At 43.9% G+C, this 18,951-nt stretch overlaps 1 non-coding gene and 1 pseudogene across 1 annotated transcript; both read right to left on the minus strand.

Moving 5' to 3' along the window:
* Nucleotides 1–40: 40 nt before the first annotated feature.
* Nucleotides 41–893, minus strand: LOC145060056 (uncharacterized; annotated as a pseudogene).
* A 17,024-nt stretch (nt 894–17,917) lies between these two features.
* TRNAW-CCA (transfer RNA tryptophan (anticodon CCA)) lies at nt 17,918–17,991 on the minus strand. The gene has a single exon. It is a non-coding gene; the product is annotated as a tRNA-Trp (tRNA).
* Between the last annotated feature and the right edge of the window lie 960 nt (nt 17,992–18,951).

The following is an 18,951-nucleotide window of genomic DNA, read 5'->3' on the forward strand; positions in this document are numbered from 1 at the left end:
TGGTGATCTCCGATCTCCACCATTGGCTTGACCTGAGGCATCAGGGACTCACCACAACCTCATGCCCATCCAGAGCAGCACACGTTCCTTCCATCGTCTGATCTCCTCCTGAGACTTCTGAGCCTCCTAGGATACTGTCGTAAGCCGCAGCCACAGGATTAATATGTGGAAATGGCAAGTACACACTGTGCACCACGATCTTGACGTTGCGGATGACGTCCGACACCTTAATCCTCACATAGTTCATCCTCATCGGCGCCGAGGTCAAACCTCCACCGGCACCAGAGGTTGTGATAAGCAGCGGTTTGCCTCGTTCCAATGTCGGCGGAGCAGTCCCCACCGGAAGCTTCTCCAGATCCGCGATCGACAAGAAATGGTTCGGTATAATGTGGAACCTGACGTTGCTGATATGATATAAGAGTGAGAACCGGAGAAGATCGAAAGGTCGTCAACGGCGAAGACCGTCATATTGTATTGTTAAGAGTCACAAGTTCGGCGTACTTCACCTTCATAGCGAGGGCTAGGATGCTGAAGCCATTGTTACGGAGCCGGAGCATGGCATCTCTGAGCATTAGGCGCATGATAGCGGGCTGCACCGAGCCGGAAGTCTGGATATGTTGACCAGAATGATGATCTGGATGGAACGGGAACGAGAGCGAGGTCATCCTCTCCACGTCGCAAGAAAACGTAGAGAGCGGAGAGATGAAACCTTGAAGGCCATGAATAACCACCATGCCGTTGTTGAAGAGATCGGGTTGCGTGATCTCCACCCCTCCGATAAAGACCTTAGCACTAGCAGTTGTGCTGGTCTTTCTATTGACCGAATCAGAGGTGAGGGTGATGCAACGGCCTGGACTCAAGGTCTCTCCTGCCTCTCGGGCGAGGGATGAGAGTAGTGTTATTTAGTTTGATGAGGGTAGCTGCCTATTGCAGGAGTTCCTGGCCTGAATGGACACCAGCAAGCAGCTACTAAATGTAAACAAAGTAAAGGGGATGGAATCAACTCAATAGAATTAGGTATTGAATATGACTTCTGAAGTGACTAAACGAAGTTAAGGATTGATTCAATACCAAATCCCAGATCCCTATAGACAACTAATGGTAGGGGCCCCAACGCCCATCGTGAACTACGTTCATTGCTCGGGCAATGAAAAACCTTGTCTCTTTTGAAGGAAGACCTGTGCACTTTCCCTTTGGCGGGCCTATAATCGCGAGTGAACCCTTTGTGCCCAGAAACTACTACTTCACCTGATCGGCAACCCTGGGATTCCTAGTGAAAACTACACCTTCATCTCGATCAAAGGTGGGATCCCAGATCGCTTGAAGCTTCCTATTCGCCTTTCGGGGGGTCCCCCATTGATAGATGGGGGCAATCATCTGCGCCAGTGTATAGTAAAAAAAGAAATTGAAAATTATTACAGTAGCGAGGAGAGCTTATGGACAAAAAATGAGGATTCCGGCGGCTTTTGCCACTTATGATCAGTGTTCACAAGAGCGGGACGGTTCAATGTCTTACAATGTTCAAGCAGCATTCTTGTCGGAAGGATTTTTTAGGAGGCCCGGGCACCTTCCGAACATCCCTGAAGGATAGAACAACATGATGAAGAAGGCGGCGAAGGTATGGAGGAAAATTTTGAAAGAGAACAAGGAGATCCCTGAAAAGGGGGAGACAAGGAAGTAGTAGAAATGTTGAAGAGGGGACAACCCGCTCTTTACTTTTCAGGGAGGCTGCCCCTCCCTTCTTGCCTATCCTGGACCCCTTCGTGAGTCCTCCTGGTTTGGAAGCTTAGTGAGAGCTCTTACCTCATGGTAGCTCTGGGAGCTGCATGCTAGCGTTTATTGAGGGAGTTGGAAAGAGCATTTGCGGTTGAATCGGAATCGATTTCGGATGAATCCAAGGGGGTGCTTTACGCTAAGGAGAGGATACCGTCTTGTAGTTGCGGAGTTGTCTGGGATGAATGCTTTCCTTCTTTCCAAGGGTGCTCAAGGAGTCTATCAAGGCATAAATCGATATATGAAGCTGGGAACTTACCAATCATAACAAATAGCCTTAGGTTGCTTATTTCCTGAGAGTTTCAGTTTTTGTTCAGTTAGGCTATCTGGGGGAGGCAACTCTTCTAATAGTAATAGACACCGATGCTATTTTTCTACTACTATTAGATAATATTAGATTGACGAAATTCCTTGTTTACACGTGGCTAGGTCGCTGATTGAGAAGAACTACCGCTGAGATGTCTCAGATAGAGAGAGAGGGTTGGTCCCCGTCTTTCGTGTTTAAGATGCCTTAGGACTAGTAATGAAGCACAAAGCTAAAAAGGAAGTGGGAAAGCGCCCGACTGCGAAGCTGACAAAATTTTTTCAATCTACGAGTACGAGTAGCAAAGGGGGTACCCCAGGGGAATGTGAAATGTGGAATGAATCAGGAAGTCGCCCTTTTGTTAAAATTCCTTCTCCTCTCTTTCAGATTTCAGACCCTTGTCTTTGATTTCTGCCAAAAGATCTTTACTGTATATCCAATCTTGGATCTTGGACTGGCCGCATTCCCATTTATATTATCAAATATAGGTAAGGCCAACCCGCCCCTTCATCATTTCATTTTTTGTAACGAGAATATATATTGGTACGAAGCGCAAGTACTTAGCTTAGAGCCCTGAGCTCCTCGGATCGGAAGAAGACCAAACTGCGAAAGGAGAAGCCCTCTTCAGAACCCATACCCTAAGTCGATTCTTTTTCTTTTATTTATTCAGAATGAGCCGCTGACACTTGCTTGCACATGAACATCATGAACATGCGGTAGACTTCTCGGATGTGCCAGTAAGGCTAAGGCGGCTCTGGCTGCATTTGCCAAATCCGAGGGCTGAGGGGTGCCCACTGGTCTACAGCATATGATGCGGGTTATTGCCCATGCCTTTTTGTTTATAGAGATCGACTAGAAGAGAAAACCACTTATACTGCCTACTCTATTCCTAAAGGAAGAGAATTCATTCCCATTCCTTAGAACAATAAACAGCTTCCATTGAGTCTCTAAATGAAAATGAATGAGTCTCTGAAGCTACCCTCACTCAATGCGAAGAACTCTCCGCCCAAAGCTTTCCTTTCCCGGAGCGAGCCCTACCCGGAGCAGATAACTCTTGATCTTGACTGGCAACGGAATTCGCGGCACTCACTTTCCTGGGCCTTCGATTGATCTTTTGTGGGAGAAGTCTCTTAGTACGGGATAGAAGGGGCAGCTGCTGTGGGAGTAAGCATAAACAAGCAGTAAGCCAACCACCGATCTATCTCAATGCCATCGGCAAGCTGCTACCTCAGGGCTATTATCCCGGGTTGTTCTAAGACTGAGACAGAGAATAATGAATTCGAATATGCTATAATAAGAACACTTATTAAATCCGGATCTATTTTAAACAAGGTGACACCTTTCCGGCAACTACTCCTGGGCAAACTGCAACTACCTTCGAATAGGTTCTTTCTCTAAAGTCAGGGTTCGCATAATCTGATAAAGAAGGAAGGGGATTTATTCTCTTACTCACCGGGTTAGGGTTTTCTCTCTTGTCGAAATGCTAGTTTCATATTAGACTTTCAAGCTGCGGCTACCCGGGTTTTCTTTATATAGCTATCCCGCAACTAATCCTAAAACAGCTTCTGCAGATATAGGATAAATAGAAGATAGAGTGAAAGAAGTCTTTATCTCTGTACCATCCCTCTACAGACTGACTTGAGATAAAGAAGAAAGAGAAAGACTTTCTGCGACAACTCCTATTACTACTGGGGTAGCTCCCGAACCTTCTTAAACTTCTTCCCCGGATTTCTTCGAGACTTCAACTTCACTTCTCAATCGTCTAAAAGAAAAGGTGGTCTGTTCCTGGTAAAGGTATTTTTCTATTCACTGGACACCCACTGAAACGACCTCTATAGTTTAGGGCTCAAACGACGGCTCTGTCCTACCTTACTTCTCAACCAAACCAGATTAAGCAAAGCACGCAAAGACGTCCACTGTCTATTCATGTTATTCTTTTTATCCTCGAGCGGCGGTGGGGCCTATTGATTCGGGGGCATCAAAGACAGATCTTATGGCGAGATCGAGGAAGTGTGGTGTGGTGGGCGAAGCGCTAGTGCCCTATATATAAGGCGCTTGCCTCTCTTGTTTGAACTACTTGATAATTAGACTTTCGCGGAGATGCCTGGTATAGATACCTTCTTACTACATTCTCAGACGGACTTTTTTTCTAATTGTTTTGAATTCACTTGACAGAGATGCCAGGGCAAGCTCACTTGGAGTGATAGACCTTGTTTTCCCGCTTTAACTAGGAATAAAGAGGCATGGCATCTATTGAACCTGGAGACTGAACTAGGTATGATTAACTTTCCCCTACTGCGACTACAGCTACAACGACATTTTCTATTGGATAAACTGCAGCTACTGCCGAAGAAACTTCCGTACCTTATTGTGAGAGTTCCGATGATTTGGCTGAGGTGAGCTAACGAATTCCTAGTTGAAACTTCACTTGACACAGTCTTCGTTCACATAGTAGAAGAGGTAGAGGGATTGCTTCTTGACTGAAAGTCTTATATCCGAACAACTAGGTTGAGCTTGAAAGCTTAAGGTGAACCATAGTTAAGGGAATCTATCTTTACTTACTTCCCGGCAAAGAAAAGGAGAAAGAGGTGCCCTATCTGCAGGTGCTTCACCCGATGACTTAAGGCGTCTTGGCCCAGGCCTTATCCTATTTATTTGGCATTCAACTTCAAAGCTAAGTGGTAAAGGCACGGAATCCGATATCCGATAAACTAGGCCACTTCTCTTACGATCACTGATGACTCAACCGCGAAGAATGAAAGAGTTGGGCACTCGACCGCGCTGTGTCTCTCTCTTGTTGCGGATGACTATACTTCCACTGCCAGACAAAACTAGTAATAAAGATATGGAATCCGCTTTTCCCATAACTGCTTGACTCCCGGGCATCACTTGAAGTTTAAGCATAAGGACTTGGGCCTTACCTGAACACAAGCACTCGTACGATTGATTCAATCAATAGGAGCTATCCTGTGCCTACTTCTTGCCTACTATATAGTGGCCCCTACGGATACGCCTGCCCCAAAGACTTCCACAGCACCAATTCCGACTACTTCTGCGTCTGCCACGTCTCTAACGAATTAGCTCTCTAGCTTTCAATGCTAGAGCCATTCCCGCGGGAGAAGAACTTACTATAATAGGGAATCTAGCTTGAAAGACTTGATCGGTAGTGCCAGTCATTCCCTACCTTGCTTGTTCAACTTCTCCTATATTGATTCATATAGCAGAGGGAAACTAGTAGGGATATAAAAGCAATCAAATAAGGCATTCTCCGCTGGAGAAGAACAGACTACGTTTTCTTTCTCTAAACAGATAGAGTTCCGGGATAAAATTAAGCCTAAACCTGAGTTCAAGAACCTTGCGACTAAAGAATAGTTTCATAAAATGCCTTTTGGCACTCACTCTCTATCATGTTCACTATCCCTGATAATAGATATACTAGGTATTATCCCCTAAGTCGCCGGGGGCTAGGTCCCCACCTGTTGTTCCTATGACATAAGCTACCTTACCTGATTCTGACATTCGACTTGAAAGGAAAGCATAAGGAGCCTCAGCATCTTTTCCCTACATGACAGAAAGAGATAATTTCGTAGTTAAGGCACTTCCCGATCTAGTAGCTATTTCTGCTGCTCCATTCACGGAAGCATTTTATACGGCCTCTCATGAGACAAGAAAGCAGAAGCTTCTAGAGCCGTATCCTAACCTGATTCAGAAACAGAACGTGACGGAGGCCTAGTTGTTGATGAGTGAGCCCCATCCGATGAATGTGTGGACTTGGACGCTGGGTTCAGAGGCGAGAGCGATAAAGAAGGCATTCCATGTCCCCTTCCTTGTTCAAGTTCCGATTACTTGACTTCTAATCAATCTAGTCCAGACTGCCCCGACATTCGGTTCATATATCTAAGAAGGAGATTTCTTATCTACTATACTGCTACGACTGCCACAAAGAAAGCTTCAGCAGCTACATCACCAGTTTCAAATGCACTGGAGCTCTTTACCTCTCGGCTTTACAATATGGATTTGCCAACATGAGCGCCACCAGAGACAGATTGAGCTCACTCTTTTCCCACCGTTGACAGACTTGTTCAAGCACTATAGACATCCGATGCCAGACTTGTCTTCGACGCAGGTAGGGTTGCTTTCTAGACAGATGAGTATGCTCTTTCTCTTCTTGCTATTGATGGGGCATCTTCAACTGGCGTATCCAATAGTGCCGCGCAAGACTTGACCGCATTAGGGGCTTCTTCCTCCGCCTTTAGTGCGACTCCCTAACCTTATTTTCCGGATTCAACTGGAGCTCGGGACCTTCTTTTCCCATCAAAAGGTATAGATGAGGAATCTATCGAGTGTGCCACTAGTGGTCAATATCCATCAACTAGAAAATCGATCTTTATAGGTGCGACACCAAAAACGAAAACAGAAAAAGCTGTCGAAACAAAATAAAAAAGAGACTCCTCAATGGGCGGAGACTTAGCCTCAGGAAATTCTGTTAGTGAGAGACGACCTGGCAACCTTGCTATGTGATTACTGCCTTTAGAAAGCAACTAAGACAGAATGGAATGAATGACTGAACGAGCAGTCGGGCATGGGCATGGGAAAGAAGTTCCCTTATATAATGGAATCATTGAACTAGGCTAGGAAGAAAGATCAATCAATTCTATATGCGCTTTTGCCATCCGATCCGATGACCCCCTTGATGCCCTTTATGTTCTCTCTCTTGCCATAGAGTATGTGTGCCGTTACGGGCCCCTATCTAGGTGCTTTGTCTCCGACTCACCGGAAAAAGAAGAAAGAAGGTTTAGCGACTCCGCCCTAGACTCCTATTGGCTAGTGAGCTAGTTCCCCTTATCTAGAAAGTCAATATCCCGGATAATGGATCCTATAAGAAAGAGGGGATTGTTGCAACTACAGAAACAACCGTACCAGAGAAATAGAGACAACTACTAAAGCAGAAACGGGCGTAGCCCCGGGGTCTAGTTAAAGAGCCTCCTCGCCTTACCTTGTTGATATTGGAAATAGTCGAGAATAAGCCCTTGTCATGCTTCCCTATGAGTTGGGCATCGATAGAACTTGAAGAGAAAGAAGAAGCAGAAAAAAAAAGCCATATAAAAAGGGGCATCATCCGATCCAGAACTTGTTGTTGATGAGTGAGCTGCCTTGCCCGAGGACCCTTACCTTTATGGTGAACAATCCCAGCCAGGCCAGATAAGAATGTGCCCTCTCCTTGTTTCCATGATAGTCTAGATCCGGTTTAGCGCTTGATAGTTACACTTTTTTTTGTTGGCATCCGATGACGTCGACACGCTGGGCTGGGTGAAAAAAGATATTCCGAGAAAGTAGGTTTAATACAATAATATCGTAGTATAAAGAGTGATGCATCAACAGGTCAGACAGACCGACCTTCCTCCTGCCCACTGGCCTTCTTCTGGCTTACGAAACTTGCTAGTGAAACTATAGCTATCCGGGAATCCGCAACTAGAACTACAAAGCAAAGGGATTACTTGTCCCCAAGAAAAGGTGCAAAGCTTGGTTGGGCCAGTTCCTGCTTAAACTCCAAACCCCATAGCCCTTCCTGTTATGGCACGCCCTCTATTGCCAGGACGAGACTGAAACTGCCATATGCACGGGCGAAGAAAAGCCTATATCTGGGTCTGCGTCAACAAGTTATGATTCCTTTACTGAAGAATTCAAGCTCTTCAACATGGGTTTAGTTCATACATTATGAAAGCTTTCCTATTCAAGACCTACTACCAATTCCTTTGAAGCTACTACCACTACCGAAGCTTGCTTCTTTTGGTTACCGGTTGGGGGTTTGAAACCAGAGAAAGAAGATCCGGTTGGGTATACCATCTCGATACAGAGTGAAATTAATTACCAGCTTTCACACCAAGGAGTCTTTTCCCGTATAACTTCCTTACTCTTTCAGTATTCATACGCACCTGCATCCGCAGCTAATTCTTAAAAGTAGTTGCATAGTTATTTTATACGCACGAGGCTCGAGGTTGAGTTCTACACCGATCCCTTCACATTTGAATGAGCGGCTCTTTATGCTTTAGTAAGAAGGATTAGTCTCGCCCTGAGGCGTACCCCGCTTGAAGAATGCTCTTTGAGGGTTTTAAGAATAGCAATTCTAGGGGAAACTAATTCATTGATGGAGCCGAAGCCCTAGTTTCTTGATGATAGGAATTGCCGTTTTCTTCTTTCAATCCCACCGTATCTGCTGAGCCTATCGGAGTTGCCTATGTGAGGTTCCTTCCGATCTCTGGACTCTTTCTAATAAAAAGTGTCAAAAAAACGAAAGCTAGCAAAGTTTTATTCTTAGTCTCTTCTACTCAACTGCTTCTAATCCGGTTGTGGCATCCGATCCGGTCTTGCAGCAGGGGTTTTCTTGGCCCTTTTGCTTTAGCTTTCCCTTTGCCTGGGTATGAATCCCATCTCTCAATTGAGTTTTCTTTCCTGCTCTTACTAGTCGTTTTTTTTAAACCTCCTCTTCAATGCTTTCTTTAAAATGAAAAAGGGGGATAAGACAACTTTATTCCCCTACTGAAGGAACCGTTGGAAGGTCTGGTGCGCTAAAAGCGCGTGGTGCCAGTAGTAATGGTTCTGGCGCCATGTACCACCAGATCAAAAATCCAATCATAGCGAACAAAGCGAATGTATCTTCTGCTAGTACAAGTGTTTCCTCTAGTCAGAAGCTCTTAATTCGTGATGCCTCTTCTTTCTAGGCTATCGGCAAGACAAAGTAGCCTCTCGGGCGAGGGACTTATTTCCTTGCTTTGCTTGCATCCCTTGTTGGAACTAAAGAAAATCGCTGATCTCCTTTTGGTGCACATTCCGTGAGAATAAAATCCTGGATTTGGAGGCCCCCCGACGCTTCACAAAAGTCATCTAGTATAGCTTTCATAGTACCCGCTTGTTCCATGTCTGCTTCAGCAAATAAGATGAAGTCATCAGCAAAAAACAGATGGGATATGGCCGTACCTTTTTTATGCAGCCTAAAAGGTAGCCAACTACCCAGATCAACCTCACTTTGTATCAGATGACCCAACCGCTCAACAGCCAATACAAAGAGGTATGGTGATAACGGGTCCCCTTGTCTGACACCACGTGAAGGAACAAAATCATTAGCTCTAAGACCATTCCACAAGAGATTCATCCGCGGGGAGGAAATACATTCACGAATGACAGATTGTATGTGTTCAGGGAGCTGCAACTCCTTCAAGCAATGGAAGATCAAACTCCATTTAGTGCGATCATAAGCTTTTTCTCAATAAATCTTCATGGCCATGTACCCTCTCTTCCCTTTAGATGTTTTCATGGAGTGAATGATCTCCTGCGCAAAAAGAATATTATCTGTACTCCCTAACAAAGCTGCATTGATTCGGAGCTATAACGAGGGGCATAATGCTCTTCAACCTGTTAGTAATGATTTTGCCTTATAGATGATGTTGCAAAGACTGATGGAAAATCTCTGATGGTGGGAGCCTTAGGAATAAGAACAATTTGCGTGGCATTTACCTGTCTTACAACACTAGGATCAAGAAAGACGGATTTCACCATGGTTCCACTGGCTTTGAAAAAAGGATTCAATCGGGGCTTTGAGAAAAGAGCTTGCTTGATTTCCCCTCCCAACGCCAACTAACAAGTGCTGATCAATAGAGGGATAGGTGCATCCAAAAGAGAAGTTCACATCCCGATCGCTTTCATCCGTGTAAAGAGTCTCGAATCACTTTGTACCCATCTCCATGATTTCCTTGGCATCATATGACCATTCCCCATTATCAAGCTTTATAGCTTCAATCCTATTTCTCTTCCGTCTTGCACTAGCTAAAGAGTGGAAATACCGGGTATTACGATCTCCATGTTTATACCAATTGCAACGAGAATTATAAACCCACATTACTTCTTCCTGAGCCAGCAATCCCTCCAATTAAAGCCAGAGATCATTTCTCAGTCTGTCAATTTCAGGGTAGTAAGCGCCAGCTGCAAGCTTTCGGTTAATGCCATCCAATCTTCGATACAAAATTTCCTTCTTCTATTTCATATTTCCAAACACTTCCTTATTCCATCTAGTCACACGGTCTCTGAATCCATCAACAGCTTCATTCCAACCTTGTTCCCCTCTCCAGGCCGCTTTGACAAAATCCGGGAAGTCCTTATGCAACACCCAAGGGAGTGGTTACGTGAAGTAAGTCCCCCCTTATTCCTGACATGCTATGGTGCCCGGGGGCTGTCTCGCGAGGATCTTCGATCCGAACCTTCACATCTACTCTCTCTTAGAGTATGAACCACGCCTTCCCCTCGCTACTGCTAAATCTCGCTATCGCAAGAATATAGCGATCGAAGAGCGATGGCTCGGCTGCATCGCGTATTACACCGTATTGCCCGAAGGGGGCATGCTGCAAGAGCGTAGGTTAGTGATAAGCTTAGGAGGCATGCCCGAAGGGCAGCGGCAACAGTGTGGTTACAGATGCCGTCGCTAGATTGAGATCTGCAGGCTGGTGGGTACTTTGACTGAGGTGAAGAGAAGCCACCGGAGGTGAAAAGGTAGGCTTAGTAGGGCTCGAACCTACAATATCACCGTTATGAGCGGTACGTTTCAACCAATTAAACTATAAGCCCCTACGGATCTCTACATGCAATTCGCTCACTTCGGGAAGAGCGAACGGAAAGAGGAGGCCTTTGCTCTATCTGCTTCTTCCTCTCCCCAGGAATTAACAATTGGAAAAAGAAAAAGATTCTATATCTATTTTTTGTTTATAGATAGATATAGAATTGAATATATTATTATATAGAATAATATCTAGAAAAATGAAGTGAAGCAAGCGGCCCTTTCGCGACTCAAACTGCCGGTACGCTTTCCGGCTCGCAACCGATCAAACGGGCGGAGGCTCTCTATTTGCTTGCAATGCCGGCTCTTCGCCTTTAGTTAGAAGTAGAAGTAGAGGGCGCCGTTTGCCCCACACTTCAGAAAAAGTAAAAAAGTATGGATGAAGTAAGAAAAAGTACATAAGGAATGATAAAGAAAAACTTGGTTACGGGAACCGAAGGTTAGGCCAACTACTTTAGTATAGCTACACCTAAAAAAGTGTATTCCTACCCTTTCCCCTTTCTGTCAATGTTGCCAATTCCCAGAAGACTAATGTACCCTCGTGAATACAGTTGTCCAACTACTTTCTTCCTCCGACTTCTTTAGCCACTTCTGGCTTCCCCACTTCCGCATTTGTCGTATTCGGGAGAGCTTGCTTCGTGGCGGAGCATTTAGCAATGCTAGCAGCCTGGTGAGGGCTGGCTGTCTAGGGACATTTTAAGGTAGGGCCTGCTGGGCTTGCTTTTCATGAGATTGGGTAAGGGAATCGGAAATGGGCTCATAAACCGGGCGGGCTTTTGGGCACACGGAAAAGGGGAAGTGGATGGAGGGTGCTTCTCAGCTAGAGTTGGGGGTGGGGTCGCTATAGTGGCTAGGGTGAGTCTTCCTACACGGCTGGACGCCCGACTCTAGACGAGAGGGGGTTACCACCACATCCTCTCCCGATAGACTCGAAGCTCTTCATAGTCAGGCGTGGTATAAAATCTTCTCTCAAAAAGAGACAGACCAGAGATGACAGAGGAAGGTATTCGGTTCAAAAAAGATACGGCAGTCAGAACAGCTTCAGTCCAAAATTGACTAAGGACAGAAGCAAGCTACAAGCATTAGCAACCGCTTTCGTTTAATCTTTTGTAAAAAAAAATAAGCAGCGAAGAAAACAAGACAGTAAGTTGTTGCGCTAACTTGCTAGCTCAGTAGCTTCAGTCTTCTACTACTAGTCTAATTGGTAATTAAATTATGCTTCAATCTCTTATTCATTCGTATCAGAAGCTTGGGGATCATGCTCTCATGCTATCGGTCCCATCCAACACTTTTCACACTCGATGCCCATAACAAACCTCTATGCGGGGAGTTGCTCCTGCCAAACAAGAAGGAAAAAGCGAAATCAACTGCACTTTACTTTTTCGGATAGGTTTTCCTCTAGAACTCTACCGGATGCTTGTACCGATCGTGCGAAAGTACCAAGCTAATATTGATAGGTCGCTAAGGAGAAACCCCTCAAAACCCCAACAAAGCGGACCAAAGGCCAAATCGGGATAGAAGTTCCAACTAGTAATCATCTCATTTCCTATTGGCATTGTCAGAAGCTCAGTTCCTTTTCATCACAGGACAAGATCCGAGCAGAATCAGAGGACAATCGAACAGCTACAAGCTAAGATGAAGAGTCTAAGTGACGAGCCTTTTAATGCCGGGTTAAGGCAAGGGAAGCGAGAACATTCAAGCGGAGAGAGATTGTTCCCAGCATGGATTCTTTGCCAGCAGTTCCCCTCGAGCTAGCCTAAGAGCTAAGGAGAGGACTTACTTTGTTTTCTTTCCTACGCAAGTCTGGTTCTGTCTCGGGTAGTTCGAGTAGTAGTAGCGAGCCTGTATATACATATATTCTATTTCATCAGGATAAACACCCGGCTGAAGCCTTGTTGCTTGCTTGTCTAGCTCTGCTGCTCGTGAAGAGCTAGATCCATAACATTCACACCTGGCTACTCGCTCTGTTGCGGATTTAGTTTCAGGGTTCGTTTTGACTGATTCTTTAGTTGAAGCAACTGATTCCCTAACTTAACCCGCCTTACCTTTGGTGCTTTCTATTTCTATAAGTAGTACTTGATCCCGGAAAAAGGTTAAAGGGATAGGCTTGATGCCAGATCCACTTTTAGGGTTGACTCAGCAGTTGAAGAAGGTTGTAATTTGACTAGCTGTTCTCTCTTTCCTGTGCTCGCTAACTTTTTCATCCGTGATAATTGACTAAACTCTGTCAGGTGCTATCTACAAACACCAAATCGGGTATCTTGAGCTTGAGAAGGACAACATCCGATCGGGAGACAGACCCTTCAGCGGCCTATCTTCTTAATTCAGCTTCCGCGACTGGTGAATCGAAAAAGCCTAGTTATTTATCTTCGGAGACAGTATCCGATTTAGCATTTAGTGGCAAAACCCCCTCCCGGGCGATCTTCTTATACGGACTTTCTATCCCGTAAATAATATATGACTTCTCGGCAAAGACCTACTCCAGATAGGTTGAGGAGGCATAAGTCAATGATGATGGCATCGAATGCCTCTTTGAAAGGAAAGAAAAAGCTCTTGTCGCTATTATTGAATCAATAGTTAACCCAAACACAGAGTAGGCTGCTTGAAAAAAAGCTCTAAGCCTTTCGCTCTTCCCTTCCCAACCCCACTTTTTTCTTAACTACCTTATTCATGAACCTTTTACCCTTAAACAACGGGAGTTATGTCCTATCCCCCACGGTTATGCCCGATTTAAATTGAGGAGAATGATTGGACTTAACCCTTTATACAGGCTTGCTTCTTTTCCGGTCCGGGCTAGTTCGCAAAACCTAGACTCCCATGGCTCGCTTGGAAAACGTTCGTACGTTGCTAACCTCTTATTCTCCTCCTACCCTTGAACTCTTCTTGAATCGAGGAGTTAAAGCTCAGCTAGGGCTGTTCCTCTCTCCGATGGATGAGCGGAGAATAGCATTCTGATATGATTTCTTAAGAAAACCTCAGTGGGGCGTGCCCCAACCATAACCCAAGCGGGCCCAATGAGAAGAGACCCGCCCTCCCACTCTCTCTCATTTATTCAACGAAAAAAACTACATAACGGGGGCCCTTCCGTTCAGAGGTAGCGAATCTACTTTTTTTATGTTTTCGGGGGGGGGGGGGGGGGGATCTCTTGCATGACCAAGTACAAAGTAGAATAGACTTGTATAGAAAATAGTAATTCTCATTCTTTCCAATTCCAATAGGAAATATTATATCAGAGTCTTTTGGAACAACTTGCGGATTTTCCTTGTTCGTTTAAAGCGGAAAGCATCCTTTGGAGATCTTCCAAGGAAGACTCCCGATCTTTTTGTCGTCCTTGAAAGAATTTCTCTCGAATGACTTTTGTCAATTCCCATTCATCGTTGGGATAAAGGGATTTCATTTTGGCGATGATTTCATTTTTGAATTCAAAGTGTTGAATAGCTATATCCCTTAATGGGGCTTGTTGCTCCGCGTTGAACTCCTTTAGTGGCTTTAGAATGGAGTCTGCCCTAATTACGTCTTGAAGTTCTGCCTTAGGAAGTCGATTTATTAGAGAAGCCATTTCGTTGTCCTGAAGTTCAACGTTGATAAATTTATTGTTTGGAATTTGAATCCGTTGTTCATACACTATTTTTGGCAGTTCATTTAGATTAGGAAGAGACTCCCCCCTTTCTAGGGGCGTTCCTGGTGGGCCTAAGCGCAATTCCAGATCTGGATTGTCAGCGCATTGCGCTATTTGCACGACCCCTGTGAAATACATATAGAAACAAACAATACACGTAGAAATGGAAAAAGTTTTCTCAATCTTAGGTACCCATGAATCCCTACACTTATTATAGTGGAAATGCCATAAAGCGCGAACCAAGATCCGTGAGACGAAAACCAAAATAAGAATGAGGAAGAAAAAGATATCGTGATGTAAGTCTAAATAGAACACTAGAAAATTTTGAAATCGATAACAACATTTATAGAGCTTTTGCTCTATGATAATAATGAAAAGACCCAGAAATAACGAATAATGAAACAATTCATATAGTTCAAGAAAGAGTCGTCTCATTTCAAAATTTATGTTTTGTTATTTCCATCATCTCTTACTGTGGTTTCAGGATGATTCACAAGAAAGGTGGCAGGATTCGAACCTACACTCTTCAGGTCATGAGCCTGATGAGTTGACCAATTCCTCTACCCCGCTTCTTTTTTATTAGAAAAGTTAAACTTGCATATAGTTTAAGTAGCATGATTTCCCTTATTAGCGCTTTTATACTACCTATAAGCTTCAACCTTCCCTTCTCTTACTTAGATGGAGGAGAAAATAAGCAAGACTTTCAACGCGGCTTTTCTTTATTTCTTTTCTTAATTAATAAATTTCTAGTTAGACTTTGTTTCCTGCAACCAAGCTTTTCCTTTCCGAAATCGAGAAAGAGCACTCCTAAAAGCAACCGTTCTCTTATTCTATTATACGAGACCCTCGCCATGGGTGATACGATTCCAAGAGACAAAAGCATATTCGATTAGCTACTTAGGATGAACCACACGGAGGCGATCTCGAACATCAAAAAGAGATATATAGAATTTAAAAAAGACAGAAGACCTTCCTAAGATAGATGGAGAACTCACCCTCTCTCCTAGAAATCTTGTTTACACGAGCTTTAGTAAGCCTATCCTGTAACATCCTATCGCCTGCCTGCCACTACGCTTGCTGCCAAGCCATCTCCGACTCCTTGAACGAGGGGATGAAAGAGCATGAACTAATCTCTAAACCGATTGACTTCTTTGATAAATGAGATTGGTTAGCTGCTCCCTCACAATATCGGTTCATTGACCGGAATAGAAGGCATCGAAATCTTCGAACACCCAATCCCCGAGGTTCCCCCCAAACCGATTCCTCTGGAATCGAATATTTGCATTTGATCCGACTTCGATCGGAGAAAGCCTCTGGAATTGGAACAGATGTGGTTCGCCCGTCACCCGGTTGCTTATTGATCCCTCGGGTAGAGGGGGGGTAAGGCAAATGTCACTCTATCGATACAATGTATTGAGCGACCGCGATAAAGAGGGAGATGCTCCTTTACTTGACTGGAAATGACGGGTCGACAACTCCGAATCACAAGCTATTGACAACTAACTAAACTACTCCGGATGAGGGGTGAAATACGCCGCCTTCCTTAAAGTATACGCGCTTTCTCACTAAATTAAAATTAGGGAAGTTAAGGATTTAATACCCCCACCCAGAAAGACGTGTTTTCCATTTTTTAAATAAGGCATGTAAGCCTCTTTGTCCCTCCCGGTTCGGCAGCAGAAGCATTCTCAGCTCCCGAAGAAGATGAAGCTACTGAGATAGGAATTAGGAGCTGCTTTTCCGGCCGATAAAGCTATTGAGAAAGCCAACAATTCTATCCGTTTATTCCGAATATCTTAGATCGAACATCACAAGCCTTATCACCAGAATTCACAACTCACTCCCGACCGATAAGAGGCGCCTCCGTCCAACCTCGATAGTATTGAATGCTCCTTCCATCCAAGCATGAGAGTTGCATTTTATGGTCAGAACTAAATCCCGGGATGGTGAATTAGACTCAGCCTATGCTGGCCTTATACATCCGGGAATCTTCTTAATTAAGAGGGCCACGGCCGTGGCGTTGGGCAGAAAGCCGATGATTTCGGCGAGGCCCTTCCCTTTAACCCGAACAGCCAGATTAATTACAGGTCATCCCCTACCTCCGAATCCTTTGACGGACACCAGAGAAGTTAGTTCTTCGCCTATCACATTGGTCGACTTGAACTTCCCTCTAGTCCTAGAATCACTACCTCTTTAAACCTCTGATGATAAAGTCGTAGGTGAAAGCGGGCCTTTCACCCATACTCATTCAAAAATGGGGGAGCTTACTTATCCATTTCGAGATAGTTGCTACCTATATGTTCGGATTCATTTACTACAAGAAAGCCACTATTCCAAGCGTAGGTCGAGATTGAAAGGCAAGAAGGAGTGTTCAAGCTGTAGATGGTTCCCAGTTATGCTTGTTTCCTCTCTTCCATTGCTTCACTTCAGAATCATAAGGAGACTAGGTTATTCTCATTCCTGCTTCAGTCCATCAATGCAGGCGGTTAGACTCTTGCTATAGATTAGGGCCTCTATCGTGCTATTCTAGACATAGGTAGGCGACAAAGACAAGGGATCTCTCTCGCTATGGATGGTTGCTGCTTGCGAGAAGCGTCTCTTCCGCTTTTTCCTTTCAAAAATTGAAATAAAGAAAGAATTTTTCCACTGGTATTCTACGCTCGATCTCTACTCCCCGGGAGCTCACTCACAATCTATGGCTCACTTAGGGCTAGAAAGAGAGGCTTCTTCATACAAAGCCAACCGGGAACCTTATTTTGACAGATCAAACTAGCTAGGATCGAGGATTCACGCCTTCCCTTCCGCTTACACCATTTCTTTGTGAATGAAGTTAGACGACACAGTTATTATTACTATGACTTAAAAAAAAGAGTTGCCATATCTCGGTAATGGGGTCTGTTGATTCGTAATCGTGGGATGAGTAGATGTAACAGATGATGTTTTTTTTATACCTCTGTCACTCTATCTTTGTTAGTGCCTTATATTAATAACTGATGAATCAAAAACAAACTGTCAATTGGTATTTTTTATTATCCTCGTATCTGGAAACTTAGGTAAGTTTTTTAAAAGAGTTCTAGTTATTATAACTATATAAAAACGTATCTCATTTAGCTCCTTCATGCCTATTATAATAGAACTACTTATTTCTATTTTGGTGGCTTCAACTATAACCCCAGCTCTCTTTATTGGTCTGAGGAAGACTTATTAGAAATTCATTGAATGAACAATTTGAAAAAAGAAATCTTTCGGTGAGATTCCAGGTATTCTAGAGTTCCTTCCCGCGTCAATTGCCAATTCTTGGTCATTGAGGTTCATGGGCGATTCGGATGTTTATTTAGGTTTGGAACCCTATATTTTTTCCCCTTTCAAATAAATAGAAATGATTGAAGTTTTTCTATTTTTAATCGTGTTAGGTCTAATTCCTATTACTTTTTGGCTGGATTATTCGTAACTGCATATTTACAAGACAGACGCGGCGATCAGTTGGACCTTTGATTCATTAACATCTCTTTTTTATTGACTTCCTCCTTTTTTTGATCCGCGGGAGGTTCAATTAAGGTTGCTGTTCAAATGAGTGAAGTTCTTGAATTCTAATTAGACCTAACAAGAACAGAATCACGCTCTGTAGGATTTGAACCTACGACATCAGGTTTTGGAGACCCACGTTCTACCGAACTGAACTAAGAACGCTTTCTTATCACAGTAGATACGACTAAAAAGAAAAGGCTTCTTTTTGTACCCCCAATACTAAACATGCATATAGTCTCAGAAAATGAAAATTATGTATGTCCGAATCGATCTCAATGGATCCCTCGTGACTGCCCAGAGGAGAAGAATAGGTAGGGATGACAGGATTGGAACCCGTGATATTTTTTACCCAAAAAAAAAAAGGCGCTACCAAGCTGCGCTACATCCCTTTCAATTGGTCTACAGTGTCATTATAGAGAATCTCTGCCCTGTTTTCCACATCGGCAATGCACCTCCATCGATATTCAATTTCTCTTGCCATTTCTTCTTTTTTGTCTTTATTGATTTAGATACTCATCATCATCCCGCCGATCCCACCAACGCTTTCTTACTTATCTTATGAGCAGGGTTCTAAATAATCAGCCCTTTGAATGAATTGAATAAGCAAGGCTTTCCCGATAGAAAGATTTGCATGTGACAGAGATCCCAATTCCGTGTATCCGGTTAAGCAAGCCCCGCCGCCAGCTTCCACCCAGAAAAAAAAAGTGAGCGCCTAGCGCGAAAGGTTGCTTTACTAAGTAATATAACGTTAGCGCTTTAGTTTGTTTGATTGCTCGTTAGTTTCGTTTTCAATAAGGGGCGGGAAGAAGCGAGCCTAGAGTAGCAGCGCAGCCTCTTACTTTTTCAGGCCCCTTTTCTATTCTATTAGTAAAGCGCTAGCGCCCTTATAGAGTCAGGATATTCTGCTATCAATGAAACCGAAAGAAAGAAAAAAACCAGTGCCTTTCGTATAGATCGAGACTTGTAGCTTGATTCTTTACTCATTCCATACTGGGAAGAATTGCAGGCGATAACACTTATTCCTATTTATTTTAAAATGATGCCCGACGATCAAGACAATTCCCGTGAAAGTCTTTCATAGAAGTGAATTCTTCTTCTTACGAAGCAAATTACATTTCCTAT

Source organism: Lactuca serriola, chromosome 6, assembly GCF_051521515.1.
Source record: "Lactuca serriola cultivar US96UC23 chromosome 6, Lser_US96UC23_V15, whole genome shotgun sequence".
NCBI classification, from domain to species: Eukaryota; Viridiplantae; Streptophyta; class Magnoliopsida; order Asterales; family Asteraceae; genus Lactuca; species Lactuca serriola.